The 19,969-nt window shown below is 36.1% G+C and overlaps 1 long non-coding RNA gene across 1 annotated transcript in view; it reads right to left on the bottom strand.

Moving 5' to 3' along the window:
- LOC131738185 (uncharacterized) overlaps positions 1-19,969 on the bottom strand; it is a 62,124-nt gene that overhangs the window by 41,913 nt on the left and 242 nt on the right. The window contains exons 2-3 of the long non-coding RNA XR_009329741.1: positions 18,294-18,430; positions 17,905-17,968 (exon numbers count right to left, since the gene is read on the bottom strand). This is a non-coding gene — a long non-coding RNA (uncharacterized LOC131738185). The remainder of the gene's footprint in view (positions 1-17,904; positions 17,969-18,293; positions 18,431-19,969) is intronic.

Here is a 19,969-nt window from a genome sequence, read left to right as displayed (position 1 = left end):
AATTTAATTTTCATTAACTACTGAACCAGTAAAATGTGGTATCTGAATGCCAATTCAAAATTAAAATGAATGGTAAACATTTGAATACAATTTCAGCAGGGATAATACAGCTAAGAAAAGCTATTGAAATGTACTGGCAAATTCATCCTCTTCTATCACATTTTAACTGCCATGTGCTTTAAAACTCCTACCACTCTACTCCAAGAATTAAATTGTAAAGAATCTTGTTCGAAATCATATTATAATTTACTTAAGACTGTAGAGAACATTATTTCCAATCAGACAGCCGGTCATCACTCACAAAGATTTTTAAAAGCTAATTAATAATTCATCTCAGATAAGAAAAAGATCTATATTTATACCATCTTCTCAGCCACCATAAACTACCTGACAATTGTTCAGTAATGATGCCCAGTAAATTCTTTAAAATGGTAATTTGTCATCCTGTCACTTCATTTGTGACCTAAAATTCCTCACTTGAGGCATCATCAAATAAATTAATCACTTTCCAGGATCCATTTCTCTGTTCTGCACGTTATTATGCCCAGGCTCTCTTGTGTTTCTCTTCATTTACATATATTTAATGGCTCAGTAGTGGTTCACTATGGCACATAACGCACACATCTCATTACAGGTGAAATATTCCAACTGCCACAATCACTGCGAAAGAAAATAACTCTCCCAATTTAATTTTCTTAATGTAACAAAACCATGATTCTTCAAAATGAAATGCTGATGCCATATATAAGTCTCAATCAATAAAATTATCACAGACCTGTACTATTTGAGAAGGCAGAGTTTAGATCTGGGATTCTCTGTAAAATCCAAACCTTTAATATGCAGACACCGCAGAATAGTCTGCTTCTGTTTGTTTCTCTTTCTTCCAGATACCGCAATGACATATTCAACTGCAGAATACCAATTGGTTAACAAGAAAAAGACACACGGGATCAGGTTATAAAAAACAAAATGGTAATGATGATGTTCATAAAGCATGTGCAACACTGGTAACTGTGCAAAACCAGATACATGCCTACAGTCAAATCTAATAGTACTCAAGGACAGCAAACTACAACTTGTTATAAAATGTATGTCTGCTTAAAACTCTAAAGTTTCAAACTTCATGGATTATTACTTAAAAGCATTAAGAAGCCTTTCACCTGTAGGTTTCACTATGCAGTGTCTGAAACTAACCTCCATTGGTAGCTCATGTGCAATGTGTTTCTCAGGCTAAGTCCTAGGAGATAGATGCTCACATCACAAACCATCATTACATAGCACTGTGTCGCCTTAGTAAATATGCATGTCTCAAATAGGCCAAAGATCATATGAAGATCAACATTGACCTACCCTCTTTCTGTCTAAGAATAAGGTCTCTCCACAGTATAATGTAAACATATAGGTTGAACTGAAAGGAAACCAAAAGACTTATATAAAACATGTGATATATAAATTATTAAACAAAGCACAATTTGGATTACTTTATCCTTCTCTTGCTTGTAGTCGGGTTGATGAATTGGGTATGGACCAAGTTAAGATGAGATGAGTTTCAACTTTGGGGTGAGTTGGGTTTGGGCCAAGTTGACTTCCCCTAAGGGTGCCATGGTCATAACGAATGTGCATTTTTCAAGTGTCCAATTAAGTATTTAATTTAACCTTGTTTACCCTCCATTTTGAAATACCCAATTGGAATGTCATCTCACTGCTGTAACCCATGTACTGGCCCAGGAAGAATAAAGTTCCATTCCTACTGTCTAGACAATCTCCTCTTTTCACCCGGCAAATTGAATCAGATATTATGAAGCTCTTCAGCTCAGGAGGACATACTTCAGCCTGCCTGGTTTCTGGTTGAACTTGTCTGGCACCTGACCAGAAGAGGTCACTTTGGCACAGTAGGGTGAACCATCCCCAGACGACAAGCAAGTATGCCTTTATTTGTTTAATGAAGTTGACATTGGTGACATGTGGCCCAGAGACATTAGGTGCTCTTAATCTGGTCTTGTGAAGTATAGGCAGACTGTTACAATGTCTATAAATCATGTATATAGAATTTTTCTTTGTTACCGTTGTTGTCTTTAATCCTAGCGCCACATTTTCCAATTGTCTCTACACAACACAGCATATGTTATATTTAGACTTCTAACACTGTAACACTTCGCAAAAAAATATGTGAAAGTGTCATGAGCATTAACACATAATACATCTGTGTGTTTACCAGCAGATTGTCTCGTACAGCTGTTCTGTTAAAAAACACATTTCAAGTACATTTAGTGTAATTAAAAATTAACATGCATTAATTGTTGGAACTGATGCAAACAGCTAATGCCCCACTTAGCACCGTCACTAAATGCATTTATTTGCACATAATATTAAGGAAAGTCAAATACTGTTAGAGAACAAATGGCTTTATTGCATGGAAATGTGAAACCAAATAAGTGAAAAGGAATGAATGTGTGGATTTTAATACTTTGTCGAAGCCCATGGGCATGTATCACATGATTCTGAAAGTAAACCATATAGCCAACATCAAATAACACCCTGACTTGGAGTGTGTAATGAATAGAAACAAAGTATAAAAGAAAAAAAAAGATAGCTTTTCATTTTTTTTCAATTGTTGCTTCTTAAGCCCTTGTCTATGTACAACAATTGCAATAAACTAGAAATTGTTGATCTTGAAACATTTTTGTCTGCTGAATTACTGTCCTTTTCCTTTTATGTGATGTCAGTCAATGAAGATCAAAGAATGCCTCTTAACAGGTTCATACCCAGCTCTGACGCACATATCAAAGGAGCCACGGCATCATGTGGCATGAGGCATTATGGGTTATAAAACAGAACTGCATTACAGAAAGACTGCGACATAAACAAAATAATTTATGTTGTTTGGTTGACATGAAAACCCTGAAATTTTTTTTAAAAATGTACAGATCCTAAACCCAGATAATGTAGTACTATAGTACTATGTGTGTGCTATAATGACCCCTTACTAAAATGTTTAAACCTTTAAACAAACAGCTAAGGGTTTTTTGTGACGGTAATAAAGACTGCTGTTCCTCTTTGTTTTAACTCTCACTGCCTTGGTTAGTAAAGCACTGAACTACAGTTCCTGTGTCTAGGGAATGCTTACTACACACCTCTCAGTTTCAACACTGTTTCCATTTCTTTCCTTGCCAGTTAGTGACATTTAAAGAAGTTCTACACACCCTGTAATTCTTATCAATTGCTTCTGTATTGTAATTCCTATAGCAATCTTTATGTTCATGTTTTACTATCACCACTCTGAATACAGCAGCTATTGCGTATTTGGTTCACAAAACAATATGTTGAATCCCACAAGCAAGAAGTTGCAGACACCAGAAGCTGCCAGTACCATCAACTTCCAATCAGAAACCTCTATTATTGTGTGAGAACCTCTGCTTCATTTCCCGTCCACTCCTTTGATTTTCGTATGTGGTCAAGCAGAGGATCATAAGGAATGATGGATGTTATTGATGCATTCAGAGAAGGATAGGGATACTGAAAAAAACACAAAATTAAACATTTCTGCAAAAATGTTTTAACAGCAAATTTGAATGTTTTCACTGCTGTGACCCACAACTCCCAGGACTGATACATGCCCACTACAATTACCACTGTTTTGCTAATCACCTCTTTTCACCGGCACTACTAAGCATAGGCAAACCAATTTCAGGCAATTTTCCTTTCAATCCTATGGGAGTGCACAAGCCCTTTCAGTGTAGGGGCATGTTTTCCAAAATCATTGCCTGGTGGACATCTGGCAGAAGTGTATTTGTTGATGCAGCTTTTTTAAATGTTGCAATTCCTGTACAATTTCTAATTGATCAGAAAGCCTGGATCTGTATGCTTTTGCATAATCCATATCATTTATAAAAAACAATCACTGTTTTTCTAACTCATATCATTTAGAAATGCTTTCAAATAAAACTCCAGACCATTATCTATTTATTTAGTTTCTCAACACTGCAGTTCATGAGTACCCTTCAATTTGCATACACAACCTTAATAAAAAAGCCTTTTTCTCCTGTTCTGTGATTTAAGGGTGTAATCCTAGTTAACCCCATCCTCCAACTGTTTTTAAAAGAAATATTCCTTCATAAAGATATCATAAGAATCTTAATTAAAAATCATGTTTTTTAGAAGATAATGAATTGTATATGCAAATCTATTCATGTGTGCTCAGAACACTCAGAAACGTCAAAACGTCTCTTCTTTGAGCCTAATTAAAATGCTGTTTTATTCACTTGTAATTATTAGTTTGCTCTGATAGTAAATGTTGAGCAGTGATTGCTACACACTATTTTTTTTTGTATACAGAATTACAGACTTGTGATATGCCACTGTTTCAAAAACAATTTCATGCTTTTTAAATATAAATATTTATGAAGCTTTTGTCACAAAGACCATTTTATAGTACTTATTTTCTTGCAATGTAATAGAGCCTTAAATTAAACTAAACTGCTTTGAGGTTTTTCACATTAATCTAGATTTAATATTCATTTCAAAATACATTTTCCTATTAATTAAAAGTAAACCATGTATTGTATGGTACATTATCCCTCTAACAGCCCCATGTGGAGATCATGAAGTGGAAAACTAATGGTGTAGACTTTAGCATTTAGTTTTAGCCAGAGTAATTTACATATCTGTGAGTGGATCCCAATGCATGTGCAAATAAGCAGAACTCCACCAAATCAATGTTTTTGCTTAGTTTACTATGGGCTGACGAAAAGCACTGTGTATTTTTTCCACGGATAATTTAATGAGATTTTATACAGCCTCCATTACTGTGGAAGAGAGGAATCGTATTATTAAGGAAAGGCATGTGACAGTAAGAAAAATCTGTTTGTTGTTTATTCCATCACCCCAGAAACAAAGGTGATCCAATCCAGTGTTCATTAAATGTTACCTCATCAAGGTAAACTATCATCAGTTTTGCCAGGCTTTCAGAATTAAACACTTATTAGGTTCTCTGGTAAAGGACACATCTTTACATTTATAAATAACACTTTGTATAGCATTTTAACCAATTTGGAAACATTGTACACAAATATATATTTAATTTTCAACTGTGTGTATGCACAATATATAAATATAAAAACTGACAGAATAATGCAATCCATTCTCAGTGATATTTGAATGTAAAGTTCATGGAAATAACTAAAACTTCAGTGAAAGATATATTTGAAATTATATTTATGTTGTTATTTTAAATATTAACTAGCAAGAACAAGAAATGTCAGCTGTATGACTTTTACTTTGATTTACTTTGGTAAATTATTACCTTTTGTGTTACATTTTGCATATTACATTAGCTTTATATGTTGCACCCTAATTCATTAGGCTACTAGACAATTCACTCTTAAAAAGATAGTATTGAACAGGCAGTAGTTACAGTGTTGATAATAAGAGTCTATAAAAATACATTGATTTTCTCATCTCAATGAAATTAAGGTAATTGAGTTTTCTGTATTACATGTGAACAGTTCAAAGTGTGTGTTTTAACATTAGGATGCTATTATAGTACTAGGCCATCACAAAGACTGCAGTTTGAATCTATGTTATCATTAAATGTTTTAAAGTCCTAAATTGCAAGCTGTATTATTTAAGCAATTCATAATCACTTGTCATTACCAATGTGGAATGTGCATTATACTGTATATCTGCTTTATTTTTATTTTTGATGCACTTTATTGATAGTTCTGCTGGGGAAAGTTCCTTAGAAAATTCTCACGTTCTCCTTGTTTTTTACTTCCAGCATCTGGTGATGAGGTGTCAGGAAGGCTTTCAGGGATTTTCAGGGTTTTTATCCAACCAGCTTGCATGTCTTCTGGCCACTCATGTAACATTTTTATTTGATGTACCTGATGTTTGAGATGTTTATCAAGAAAGCCAAAGTTTTTTTTTTTTAAATTCCATTTCATCTTCCTGGGTTCTACTTAATACCACCTACAAAAATCCTATTTCCCACGTACCGTACTTCATTTCACAGTATTTTTATGGTATGCACATGTTAATACATGATGTACATGTTTTGGGCATGTAACTCAGTAATCATGTGACCAAAATAGCATCTCCCACTGAAGACAGCATAGATTGAACAACTGCTAAAGTGCACAGTTGTATTCATATGTATGCAGATAGACAATTTCTAGATAGCATATGATCACTTTGGCACCATCAACGTAATTTGAAAACGTTCCTCTTTCTCTGACTTTAAGGAGGAATGAGCACCTGTTGCTCCAATGTGTTTCCTGAAAGTTTCCCTAAACGTTTCCTTTAAAAAACAGAATGAATACAGTAGTTTCCCTGTGCATGCAGGGCTTTCAATTTGATATATCTTTATATGTTCATTTTAGACCTATCATCTATCATCAGGGATAACTCAGAAGGAAGAGGACATGCAGCACAGTTCAAGTCAACGTGCAGCACAGTCCTTACTGTCGGCACCCTGTAGGCCCCCATCAGGTCTGGTTTGTAAATCAGAAGGGCTAGCTCCTCCAATAAGAAGCAGGCCCAGTTGACCCTGGCTTGTCTTAATATTTGACATATGCTAATTCTCAAGACAAGTTTAAATTGAATTAGTGTATATTGCTGTGGAAATGTTTAAGACAGAATTTAGTATATGAAGGTCTTTACAAGTCAATTGATTAAGGAACTAAGATTGGTCCTCATGAAGCGCCCCATTATTGTTATGGATTACATTTTTAATGTAGCGATGTATATATATATATTTTTTTTCCATTTCAGGGGTAATATTGTATGCAGTATTTTATTTTACTGTATATGTCAATTTACTTGAGCTTTGATTTATACGGATTGCCATGGAATGTCTCCGGTGGTACAGTGCATCCCAACGAGTATTTCAGCAGTGTCACTGACCTTTTTATTTATATGTATACGCAGCAAAGCATTGGAGTGATAACATTAACAAACACATTTCAGCACTATGATCTAACTTGATTTTTTTTTTTTTCATTTGTTTATTCATTCACACATGTGGAGTATTTCAAAATGCCTACTTGAAAAGAGTGCAATCAGTTCAGTGAATCCTACATTACACCCATCCATCATGGCTGTCCTAGATAGACATAGGGTGGAAATTCAGGCACCACTGTGTTTTGTGAGTTTTTAAGGCTTATCTGAAGAAGACCCCCATGAATCATTTCACCAAGCAGTGAAATAAGAATGCCCAAATTCGGATTAAGAGAGGGCAATCCAGAAAGACTTGGAGACAAGTTCTAGAAGAGAGGAGGTCACCTGAAGTTAATCGAGTAGTTAGAGGAACTGAAAATAATGCCCACTGATGTGAAGGTTTTGTACAAAGCAACATGCTGGAGACTCTACATCATGCTCTACATCAGGAACCATTTTGTTAGGCATGGTAGCAACTGCAGTGAAGTAGCAAAGGAAAACCCCCTGGAGATAAACTACAGGGACATAAAACTATGGTATCTCCACAGCTGTTCCAAATGTGGGAATGCCATTATTCCTATGTTTCAGTTTTGGAGGATCTTGTTGAAGGAGCAAAACCGATATAAAAGATGGAAGATTTTCATGAAACCAGAATATAAATACATTTTAATGCTCAAGCCAAATTTAAACTGATGTACAGTATATTGCTGTGGGTATGTTTAAGCCCGAATTATTACCACATGAAGGGTTTTATAACTCCATTTTGAAAGTTCCATTTTTTTTATGTTGGTGCTCCAGTAATTGACCCTTGTTTTATAGAATACATTTTTATGAATAATTGCATATTTCTTCTTCTTGAAGAAGCAACACTTACAGTAAATATAGGATTTTCATTAAATCCTGCATATTTGTAGAGATATGTGGATCATGGAATGTGTATTCTTCTTATTTTTCTTCTTCTTATTATTTGTATTATTGTTGGTTTCACAGAGGTGGTTTCACATATCCTTATTATCACTAATCTGAGTCCATTACCACAACCTAATCAGGAAGTCAAGTACTTGAACCAATGAGAAAGGTAATTTACTTGTGAAGCCAGCCTATCAGGGGGTTTTGACAGAAATTAATTATATGTAATTTGAAGTAGTTGTCTACAGTAAAAACTAAAAAGGCAACAAAATCAGATATGATCTCTTATTAAAAGCACACAATGTGGTGATTTTAACTTTACTGTACCAAAGATTTTTCACATTTAGTAAACCTCATGTATGCAACAGAAAGACCTGTGCTAGAATGTGATTGGTAAGTTCACTTTTTTGTCTGTTTCCCTTGTGTTTAAAAGACTCAAGGTATCAGTATAGCTTGATAATCCGTTCCAGTATTTACCCATTAGGTCTCTAATACAAAGTCTAATCGGTATGCTTTAATTTTATTGCGGGATGCTAAATATGTTATTCTGCAGGTGTGAGTGAACAACTGGTATTTATTTTTATAACAGTAATCACACCAGCAATCTCTCTCTACTTTTTTTGTCCAAACTAAAAGCTTGATGTGCACAGCAGGTTCAAAAAGCTATGCTCCAGTTCAAATGAGCTGGATTACAGAGCATGACCACTGAGACCCTCACATGACAAAGCCTTTCTGTAATTAATATGCACGGTAAAATGCTCCCCGTACTGCTGCTAAAACGATTTAAATCATGCACATGAAAAATGTAATCGCAAATTTAGCATGGTGGACGTTGTAGTCACATTGTGCCTGATCACATAGAAGGTTCCAAGTGGGTTTTAAATGTCCTTTAAGATTGAGATTAAAACTTGGATTTACAAGATGCATATTAATCTAAAACTCAACATTTTTCAGTGTGGGATCACAGTGGGGGAACATTTCAGCCAGTAGAGTTCATTTTAATCCCAGTAGGTAATTACACTTTGAAATAATATTCTTAAATTAAATTATGTTTTGGGGTGAGTCATTTAAACACCAAATTAAAAAAGCTAAATGTAAAATGTTATCCAATTGGGGGGGGGGGGTTTCTTTAATATTTTACTAGTGATTATATAATTATTATTTATTTCTTAGCTGACTTACAATTGTTACAAGATATCACATTATTTTTACATACAATTACCCATTTATACAGTTGGGTTTTTACTGGAGCAATCTAGGTAAAGGACCTTGCTCAAGGGTACAGCAGCAGTGTCCCCCACCTGGAATTGAACCCACAACCCTCCGGTCATGAGTCCAGAGCCCTAACCACTACTCCACACTGCTGCCCATAATAATACACACATATTTGTTTTTGTTCGTAACATAATAATACTTTATTCATTTTTCGAGATTTCGGAATATCTTGCCATTGAGTAAGAAAATCTATTTTAATAATTTAAACAGCAGTAGATCTAAATACTGCCATCCTTTAACTGTATACCGGTATTAATCCTACTGTTTTTTATGTTTTGTGTTTTTTTTTTTCCAGAGGGTTGATTTATTGGTCCCCTACCGTACTATTGTGAATACAATAAAAAAAAAATATGGTGGATAAAGATCTGTAATATAGCAGGTTTGTGGTTTTATGAGGTATTAAGATCTGCCATTCATTGCATTCTCCTTCACTTATATACAGTAGCTCTCCTATCTTCTCTGACAAAGGAATAAACGCTCTTATTTTTCTGTTTCATGTCTTAAAATAAGACATGAAACAAAATGTAGTATACTTCCAGAGGGGAAAATATTTATAATAAACCTATAGAAAAAAATCATTTAGTATGTGTAGTTTCTAATCTGCATAAAAGAAAAAAAAGTACCATCATAAATGTGCCCTAGTGTTGAGTATAATAATAAAATATTTTTTGCTTCATGCGTACCTCTGCTTTTTCCAATGTGTGGTGTTTGTTCTGCAAATTTAAATTCAGAATACTATTTAAAGGCTCAAGACCCTACATTGACAGTCTTTTTTCAATCAAAAACAGTGGTTTCAGTCCATCACCACCCAGCACTGTTCTTTTGCTCTTTTTCAAAATCTACAGAGAAGAAAAATTATTTCTTTCCTTCTCTGTTGCTAGCCCTTTCTGAATATTTTCCAAAATCACATTGGAAATAATCACATAACAGGGGGCTTCAATGTATAGGGTGATTTATTGACCCCTTATTAATATTATAATATAATATAATATAATATAATATAATATAATATAATATAATATAATAATTTACTAGTGATGTTTTATCATCTTTTCCCATCTGTAATAAAACATACATGGTTACTTTCGAGGTACAGTTTATACTTAAAAAAAATTAAAATAAAAAATAAACACTCATTTAGTTGCTGACTTGCTTATTTTCAGATGCATTCATGCAGATTTTTTTCTTTTGCTCTGGTGTTAAATGTAGGGTCGACTCGCCATTTTGTACTTTCTGTTTTGCTTTGGGAGTGGGAGTGTTGATGACATTGCTATGAACATTCAATTAACAACGAATTAGGAAAGCAAGTCAAATGTTAACTGCATAACTTTTTGTTTTAATTGGCCATGATTATTTCGCTGGTGCTACAATGAGGGAATCTACAGTGCTTATATTTACGTTTGCTTGGCTTGGGAAGATGACGGGTGGCGGACAGCAGGGTGGCGATATAAAGGAGGGCGGTATAACGCTGGACAACTGTCTGCTTCATGGATATCTAAACTCCTTGTTGAAGAACACAAATGTTTCCCCTAGTCCCCTAGCCAAATCCGCTCTAAGAAGCTTAGTTTTCCCCCACACCAGCCTAGGGCACAAGGGGTCTAAATATTTCAAGGAACTATTTTGCTAATACTATGTTTTTTTACACAACTTATTAGATTGCTCGATTTTTGACTACAATATTCTAAAAATCTAAAGAAATGTACACCAATGTGTGATATTGTAACTAGAAATGTCAATTTAAGAAAAAAACAGAATGAAAAATTGAACAAAACAGTTTGAAGTATGAGTACAAGCAAAAAAAATCATGTTTTTTATTGAGGAAGCTAAATACAATTCCCTGAACTGCTGCTGTTAAAACTAATTGATTTATTGGTTCTTTGTGCAGGACACTAATATCTTTATACTCAGGGGATATAGAAACTCACTAGGAAGGACTAAAGTCTGTCACAGAGCCATGACAACTTAATGGTTTTCACTCATATACAGTAAGGGTTTCCCATGGCTAAGTATGTTTCTTTCAGGGAGCAACATAACATAATTGCACCCAGAGGATCCATGGTGATGTATCTTTTACATTCCTTTAGTTGTAGACTGACAGTATAACATCTTTAGCATTATATAAAACCATCAAACAGGAATATGATGGAAAAAATATATTAATTGTTCAGTAATATTATGCCTTCTACCGATCTACACTTCTATTATAATGGAGTGTTTTGTTTATCTTTTGACAGGTACTGTAGCTTGCTAACAGCCCACTCTTAAGGGCCTGTTTCAGTTCAGTACATCAGAGATGAGCCAAAGATTCAAATCTACAGCTTCCCAAATCAAAAGCACCTATTGCTAACCACCAGGCTGGTCAACAGTGCTTTAAAATGACCTTGGTAGAATGTACAATGAATTTTCTACGACTTTACAAAAAGGTCTACATTTTGCATGAATAAGGTACAGTACATAGCGTATACAACTGAATTGTATTGGTTGCTTTCTCGAGTTTCATTCCCCAACTGACATTCACAGACATTGCATTAAGATTGCTCATACCATAAACCCACTTGAACACCGTGGTCTGGCTTGTCAGCATGCTTCTAAAGGTGTGAGATGGCAACTCTATTTTTTATCAGATAAAAAATACAACATGACAGAACTATAGGAGCAACTGTAGGTATCAGTTAACTGTCTCACGATAAGGAACATTTGTTCAGTTAGGAAAACGCGTGAGAGAACAATATTTATTGAAGCTTACACAACAAATATAACATTATACACATTTTCATTACGTATTTGGCCTTTGGCCTCACATTTCGAGCTACCCCTTCTCATAATTTAGTTTGCTGATAGATAATGCCCTTTCTAGCCGATCATTGGATGTGTTGTTTATCGGGTGATGAATAAAATACTCGCTATTTAACTGACGATGTCCTGAAAAAGGGGGTGCCTAATGTGCTTGTTTACGATTTTTTAATCTAGCTTAAAAAGTGAATTCCCTGCCTGAACCACCGCTTTGCTAAATTGTAGACAAGGTTAAATTGTTTTACTACCTCAGATTATTATTATTTATTTCTTAGCAGATGCCCTTATCCAGGGCGATTTACAATTGTTACAAAATATCACATAATTTTTTTTACATACAATTACCCATTTATACAGTTGAGTTTTTACTGGAGCAATCTAGGTAAAGTACTTTGCTCAAGGGTACAGCAGCAGTGTCCCCCACCTGGGATTGAACCCACAACCCTCCAGTCAAGTGTCCAGAGCCCTAACCACTACTCCACACTGCTGCCCAAATCGATAGGTCCCAATTTTTATAAAACACAAGCTGCATGATTGACCTTTCTATCAGAGTTCAAAACAACTGTGTGAACCTTTTAAAAAATATATATATAAAAATGCACTTATTTCAGGACGTTTTTCACTTGTTATTTGTACACTGCAGTTATACCCCCTTTCAAACTGATAGATAGATAGATAGATACTTTTTAACTGTACTTTATTTTATCAAATTTAAAACACAAACAGAAAGAAAAAACATAATACATTAAACATTAAATAAATAAATTAAAACATTTCAATATTTTGTTAAAATCATAGAAACAAATTTTTTCCTCTTCATGTATTCTACACACCACCTCTCCTACACACCAAATATATCTAAAACTCTCCATGTCGTGCATCATGGAATAAAAGTTATACCCGAGTTTTACTCAGGCTAAAACTAACACTCTAAAGACACCACAAAGGTTAGAGGATATGTTCCCTTCCAACCTGTGCTTTTGACTTTTTAGAATTGCCATTTTAGCTTGTCCTAGTAAAAAAAAAAAGTGTTATCTGGCATAGGTATTTCTTATTCTTAGTGTATTGTACACCAAAAATAAAAACAACTTCTGAAAAGTCCATTCCAAAATCTTTAAGCATTGACTGTAACAGAGCAAACGATGTAAACAGGCTCTGACAAAACATATATGCGTGGAACACTATGCGTTTCCCTCTCTCTGCAAAAGGGGCATTTATCCTTAAGGGGTCAATTATGCAGAGATGGGAATTTACTGCTAAAATAGTGTGTAACAGTCTCCACTGTAGGTCTCCTGTTCTTTTTGGGAGTGGTGCTTTATATAGTGCCCTCCATGCCGGTCTTATCTCGCTCCCTACTCCCAGTCGGTCTCTCCAGTGCGTATCAGGGAGGCAAAGCAATTCCCCCTCTGTCTCACTATCTGGGAGGCCAACTGGGGAAACAGGTAGAGCTGGAAACGGGGTCTCGCAGGGAGGATGAGCTTGCTCAATAAAACTTTAAAATGTCCTGAATCAGTTTAGGAAGTGCATTTCTGAGCTGTGACAGTAACAGGCCAGCCACCCTCACAGACAGAGCCAGTGCATCCGCTAAACTTTCCGTGATCCTCCAGGTATGATTTATTATATCTACTATATGCCCCAGTTTCATTATTCCTCCTTTAATCAGAGTGTTTTCAAAAGTAGGAGATTGACACAGTCCCATTTTGAAAACAGAATTAAAAACAAAAGGCTCTTCAAGCACCCAGTACAAATCCATTGCTCTTTTTTCTTTCTCCACACACAGGTTTAACCATGCTCTCGGTACCCCCCTGTAATACTCAGGCAATCTGGTGGTGTCCATTAAAAACAAGTGTCTGTCCAAACCTATCTGGTGAAGAAATGCCAGAACCAACTCTCTCCAGGGGGGGTTCTCAGTAGAGTACAATAGTTTTTGCAGGGCCTGCAAGCGAAAAGCAGCAGTGTGGCTGGCAATGTGGATGAGACCCTGCCCGCCCTCCTCCACGGTAAGGTAGAGCATGCTCTGTCTTAGCCAATGCAGTCCACCCCAGAAAAAGTCCAAGATTTCTCTTATAACAAGGACTGCTGCGGCTCCACACAAATTAACCTATGCCATAGCATTGAAGCTACTAGATTGTTTACAATTAAAACCCGCCCCCATTAAGACAGCTGGGGTAAAATCCATCGCCACCTCTCCAGACGCCCCTTCGCTTTCTCCAGCACCCCCTCCCCATTCTTTTGTACCATTTTTTCATCTCCTAATAACACTACCAATTACTTAAACCCCACCTTACTCCACTGTAACCCCTTTGGCAGGGTGGGAGGACTAAAACCTTCCCCATCCCCTATTATTAATGCACTACTCTTTTCCCAATTAATCCTTGCTGATGATAATTTATCAAAGCAAGCCTGGCTATGACAAAGTTCTTTAAGATCTTTCTCATTTTTAATTAAAACAACGTCATCAGCATAAACAGACACTAATTGGGGGTCCATTACAGTATGATATTGTGATTCCTGTTAGAACCTGTCTCAATTTACACATTAATGGTTCTAATGACAGGGAAAACTTTAAACCTGAGAGTGGGCATCCTTGTCTGATGCCTCTGTGGACATGGAAAGGTGCACTCAGTCCCCCATTGATCTTCAGCAGGCTAAGAATATTAACATAGAGGATCTGAATCTGAACCAAAAAACCCAGGCCAAATCTGAATGACCTCAGCACCTGCCACAAGTACCGATGATCAACTTGGTCAAAGGCCTTCTCCTGATCCAAAGAAATCAGACCAGCAGAAAACCCAAACAGCTTGGAAGCAACCAGAATATCTCTAATTAAAAAGATGTTATCAAAAATTGATCCTTTAGGGACGCAATAGGTTTGGTCGGGGTGGACAATGCTCCCCACCACAGGATTAAGTCGGTTGACCAAGGCTTTAGACATTATTTTATAATCCGTGCAGAGTAATGACACTCGGTGCCAGTTCTTTATCTCACATGGGTCACCTTACTTTGGTAAAAGCGTGATAACTGCACGACTGCAGCTCAGAGGCAGTTCTCCTCTCTCCAGGCTCTCACTGTAAACAGCCAACAGATCTTCCTTTAATAGTGACCAGAATCCTTGAAAGAATTCCACTGATAAACTGTCAATCCCTGGAGCCTTGCCCCCTGTCAACCCTTGAAGTGCATCAGATAACTCCTGCACAGAAAGTACCATTTCCAGCCTTGCACTTATTTTAATCGGGAGTTTTGGTAGATCTTCCAGAAAGCGCTGGATCTCCTCCAGTCCCTCCACAGCCTCCGCTGTGAAAAGGTCTGTATAGAAGTTCACAGCAAACTTCCAAATATCCTCAGGCTCCCTTAACTCAGTTCCTGCTGGGGTCTTCAAACAATAGAATATTAATTTTAGGATTAAAAGAAGACAGAAACAGACAAAAAACTAAATGACAAAACAAAAAAAAAACAATTGTATAGAAAGACAGTTGGAGGCATACATCATTCTTTATTTTTCTTTAAACTTTTGCACACTTTCGCAATCAAGTTCTTTAAGCTCCATCGCTCTGGGTCTGTCAGATCCAATCCTGAAGCTTTCTGCATCATATACCGAGCAGCATTCATAAGCAATTCAAGATCCCCTACATTAATTCCTCTCATTCCTTTTGTACTCTCCAGAAATGTTTTAATGCTATTTACTGTACCCACCTTTATTACAAGGCAGCTCAGAAACTTGTGAGGAATCAGTAAAAAGTCAGCTTCCTCTCCACTTCCTAATTCAGAGCTTTCTTCAGTAATTGCACTAGAGGTTTGTTCAACAGAACCGCTCTGCTTTTCTACCATACCCACCTTCTCATTGCTATCCTTCTTATTTGTACTACTCTCTTCTCTTACTAGCTACTACATTGTCCTGTCTTTTTCTTTGTCTCTTTTTTGCTGGTACTTTAAAACCAGATTCGCCACTCACTTGACTAGCATCATCTGGTACTGTATCTCCCCACACACTGACTATTTAATTGTCCAGATTCTTTACTGCCATAGACTGAACCGGGGTTTGTTGACTGTTTACAACTTCAAACCCATGCTTTTTTAACTCTATAGTACTTGAGTTTTTTAATGCCACTCAGCAAAGCAGAGGTCATTGGCTCCTTTGTACCGCTCCCGGTTGCTTGGATGCCTGCTTCCACCTCTGCAATCAAAGCACCTCCTTCTACTACAAATGGCTGACCATCCATATCAGTCCCTTCAGCCTGACCTGGCTGCTCGCCTTCAATATTACTATTATCTAAAACCGGAGGCACTGCTCTCCCTGCTTTTTTGTTTCTACCTCGCTGCCCTGCCCCATCTCTACTCCCAGCACTCCCTGTCTCTTGATTATTTTCCTCTTCATCTTTTTCTGGGCATTTTCTAAGAATATGTCCTTCACCTCCACTGCGAAAACATTTCATTGATTCTGATGAAGCAAAAACTAGATAATCACTGCCCTCCACTTTAAACTTCAATGTAAGGTTTATATCTTCATTTATATTTTTTTATTTCATGTATAGCTGTCTTCTGAAAGAAACAACATTTTTTAAATGGGGGAATTTACAGCCTAGCAGTATTCTTTTGGCTTTAGATACAAATCTGCCCATACCGGGACAGCTCTTTCTCTATAAGATCATTTCTCAAGAACGGGGGAACATTCGATAGAATGATCTTTCTTGCAGGTACAGCTAACGGGGTTACAATAACTAAAGATTCATTCAACACAATTCCTGTTTCCACAGTATGTCACTTAAAAAGGCGACAACAGACCCGCTCATTCGAGATGCAGACTTCACGTTATCATATCCCACAATTTTTCCTAGCGCTAAAACACAATCTTCCAACAGTACAAAACCATTCTGCACAATCTTGAACCCATGCCTGCGGGTCAACTTTTCAAAATAAAAACTTTGAGAAGTTTTCTCTCTCCCTGCTGCTGCAGCCATTCCGGCCTCCGGAGACGACATTCAGTCAGCACCCGGTAAGAGTGCAACTTTAAAACAGAAAAAACACGAAAATGCTATTGAGCTTTAAATACATAAACCAAAGCAATGAAGAAGAAAAGAAACACTCACATCCACCCTCTGCTCGCTGCAACACGCTCACCTCTCACACTCCCAGAATGCACAGCAGGTTAAACAGACAGACAGATAGATAGATAGATAGATAGATAGATAGATAGATAGATAGATAGATAGATAGATAGATAAACTAAAATGTGTGTTAATTAAAACAAATGCTTGTTTACTATCAAAGGCATCATATATAATCCACACTGCCACTGATATGAAAGAGATAATAGTACATATATCTGTATACTGACTACTTAACAAAAAGAAAGCCATCTTTTTCTGCAACCTATAACAGAATTACAGTATATTTTAAACATAACCTATTAACTTTATCCAAAACTGGTACATTATTATTTTGCTTGTTACAAAAAATATAAAATCTGTAAGATGCATTTTGTTATTCTTTTATTACATTTCATATATTCAGTTTAATAGTATTATTAAAAAGCCAAATCATTTTAAATATCAGGTATGGTTAGTATATAAGGCATCCCTGCAGCCCTTTCCTTATTGCCATGTTGATCAGTTTCTTATAAAAGACAAAACAAGGGAAGAATAACAGGAGCTGTCCGACGTTTATTTCATGTAGAATAGATCTTGATGTCAAAGCAAAATCAGAAAGGAAGCTGATTTAACCCCTGGTGCCCACACGTGCACCCAGTCTGCCTCCTGCACTTCACACTCTTCAGAAGAGCAATGTAAACAGAATTATTTATGCTCAGCAAAATGTTGCTTAATTACTCATGCACCACTTTTTGCTTGTATTCAGAGCATTTATACCACCCACAGACAGGCGTTAAACAGCCGCTAAAAGCTACCTTTAGTCTTGGCTGTCTGAAATTAGCACACTTGAGCTTTGAAAAAAACTTTAGCAATTTATATATGCACAGAGACTGATATTTATACTCACCGTATGATGTGTCGCTCAAGATTTTCTTTTGTATTGCTTCTGTCCTCGGGTCCCAGCTTAGAGACTATAAATCAAGCAGGTGATTAATTCTATACCCCAGAGAAACCAGCAATTAGCACTTGCAACCAGTGGAAAACATGCAACTGAAAACATTCTTATTGTGGTCTATCTATCTATCTAAACTCATTTATAGCTCTATATGGCTAAATGGAGTATAGCATACTGTTAAAGTTTATGTTATTTGGCTCTAAATCACACCACTGCATCTAATGAAAGAAAAATATGAATGACATGTCATTTCTCTTAAATGGGTAACATGTTGCCTGCCCAGAGTGTACACTTGTTTCATGTGTCAAAACATTAATTCAGATATAATGTGTGGGATTTACCTGTTCTGTGCTTCCTCTTATTTTCAGCTGGTAGAATTACTACATTTTCAAATGTTTTAGGGTACTATTGAGGTCTTCCACAGTAGATTCTGGAGAAGGTATGATAAGGGCTTCATTTCTTTGTAGCAGCCGGAACACTGAGATCAAAGCGGGGAAAGTGCAGTGCTTAGTATTGTTCAGTTCCAGAACAATCTGATGATTTCAACATTTTGGATACATTTTCTGCTCAAATTAACCAGTTCATCAAGGGTCAGATTAAATTAAACATAAACACGATTTTCATATTGCACACAATAATTCTATTCTACAATGGTGAAAAATGTAAATGTCAGTGTCAGTATTTTAATATAACACATTTTATCCAGCTGTGCCATATTCAATGGAATCTGTGTGTGTGCGTGCGTGTGTGTGCGTGTGCGTGCGTGTGTGTGCTTCCCAAGCTTAACAACACCAATACATTGATATTGCATTTTTGCTACCATTTCCCAAAACTGCTTTGTGTCACATTTAAATTAACATATTTCAATCTTCAACTCTGTGAAAGGAGTGCATAAGTATAATTGATGTATACATTTTTAGATTTGCATTTCTGTCTGATGTCTTTAATTCTATGTAAAATGTTTTTCTTTTATGCCAAAGGGATATTGTCTGGGTAAAACAATGTGCCATGAAGAAAAACAATAAGTCGCTAGTTTTGTATTGGAAAGGAATTCATTACCTTTCAAATTCCTCCCTAATGAAAGTCTGTGTATATCTCCTCTGTGCATACATTCATTAGAAAGTCTACTGAAGGCCTGCTGCACTTACTTTCCTCTAATTATATCATCAGATCCTAATACTGTTACAGTCAGTTGCAGTGTACTTGTATGCAACTAAATCCTTGCTTCTAATTACTATTTTAGTCTCTTTTTCCTTACGACATGTTGGTGATAGATCATTATTTTTCCAGCAATTTGTTCGCATTTACATGCAATATAATTGGATCTGATTAATTATTATGATTAATGACTGCAGAGTTTCCATGCAAAGCTATTAATACTGGTGGTATCAAATACAAGACATGGACAAATTAAAGGCAGTGGAGTACTGTTGCTTAAACTAGTAGCGCCTAGGTTTTAATAACCATTTGCTGTACTGAGTCAAGCACAGGATCACATCAATTATCTTCACTACCTTTTGCAGTGCAACACTTGTGTAAAACCTTTAAACGCGCATTTGATAAAAACAGATCTGTTGTAATAAAGATTTAATACAAGTTGAATATCAAACACTTTGTAAATGTTATTATTTATTACTGTATTCAATCTAGAAATCAAACTAGAAGACTAATTTGAATGTAGTATGTGGTAAACAGAAACAATTGCTAGTTTTAAACAAAAAAAGTGTTGTTGACCATACAAACTAATACTTATTCCACCAAGTCAAACTGACTACACTACATTTTAACATACATGATTTCCCATGTCAGGCACCATAGGCAAATAAACAATATTGCAAAATCTCTGGTTGTAATCTGTGTCTTATTTTGAAAAATCGAGAACGGGTTTAGGTGACTTTGCTTGTTAATGCAAGTTTAAATGTTTGTGTGTACGCGTGTATGTGTGCGTTAGTTAATTCCATGTCAAAAATAAAATAGCATATCATTTGAAAATGACATGTGCAGCAAAAACGCATTG

This window comes from Acipenser ruthenus, chromosome 10 (assembly GCF_902713425.1).
Source record: "Acipenser ruthenus chromosome 10, fAciRut3.2 maternal haplotype, whole genome shotgun sequence".
In the NCBI taxonomy this organism is placed as follows: Eukaryota; Metazoa; Chordata; class Actinopteri; order Acipenseriformes; family Acipenseridae; genus Acipenser; species Acipenser ruthenus.
Note: the sequence above shows the minus strand (reverse complement) of the source record. Positions and strands in the feature narration are given on the sequence as shown.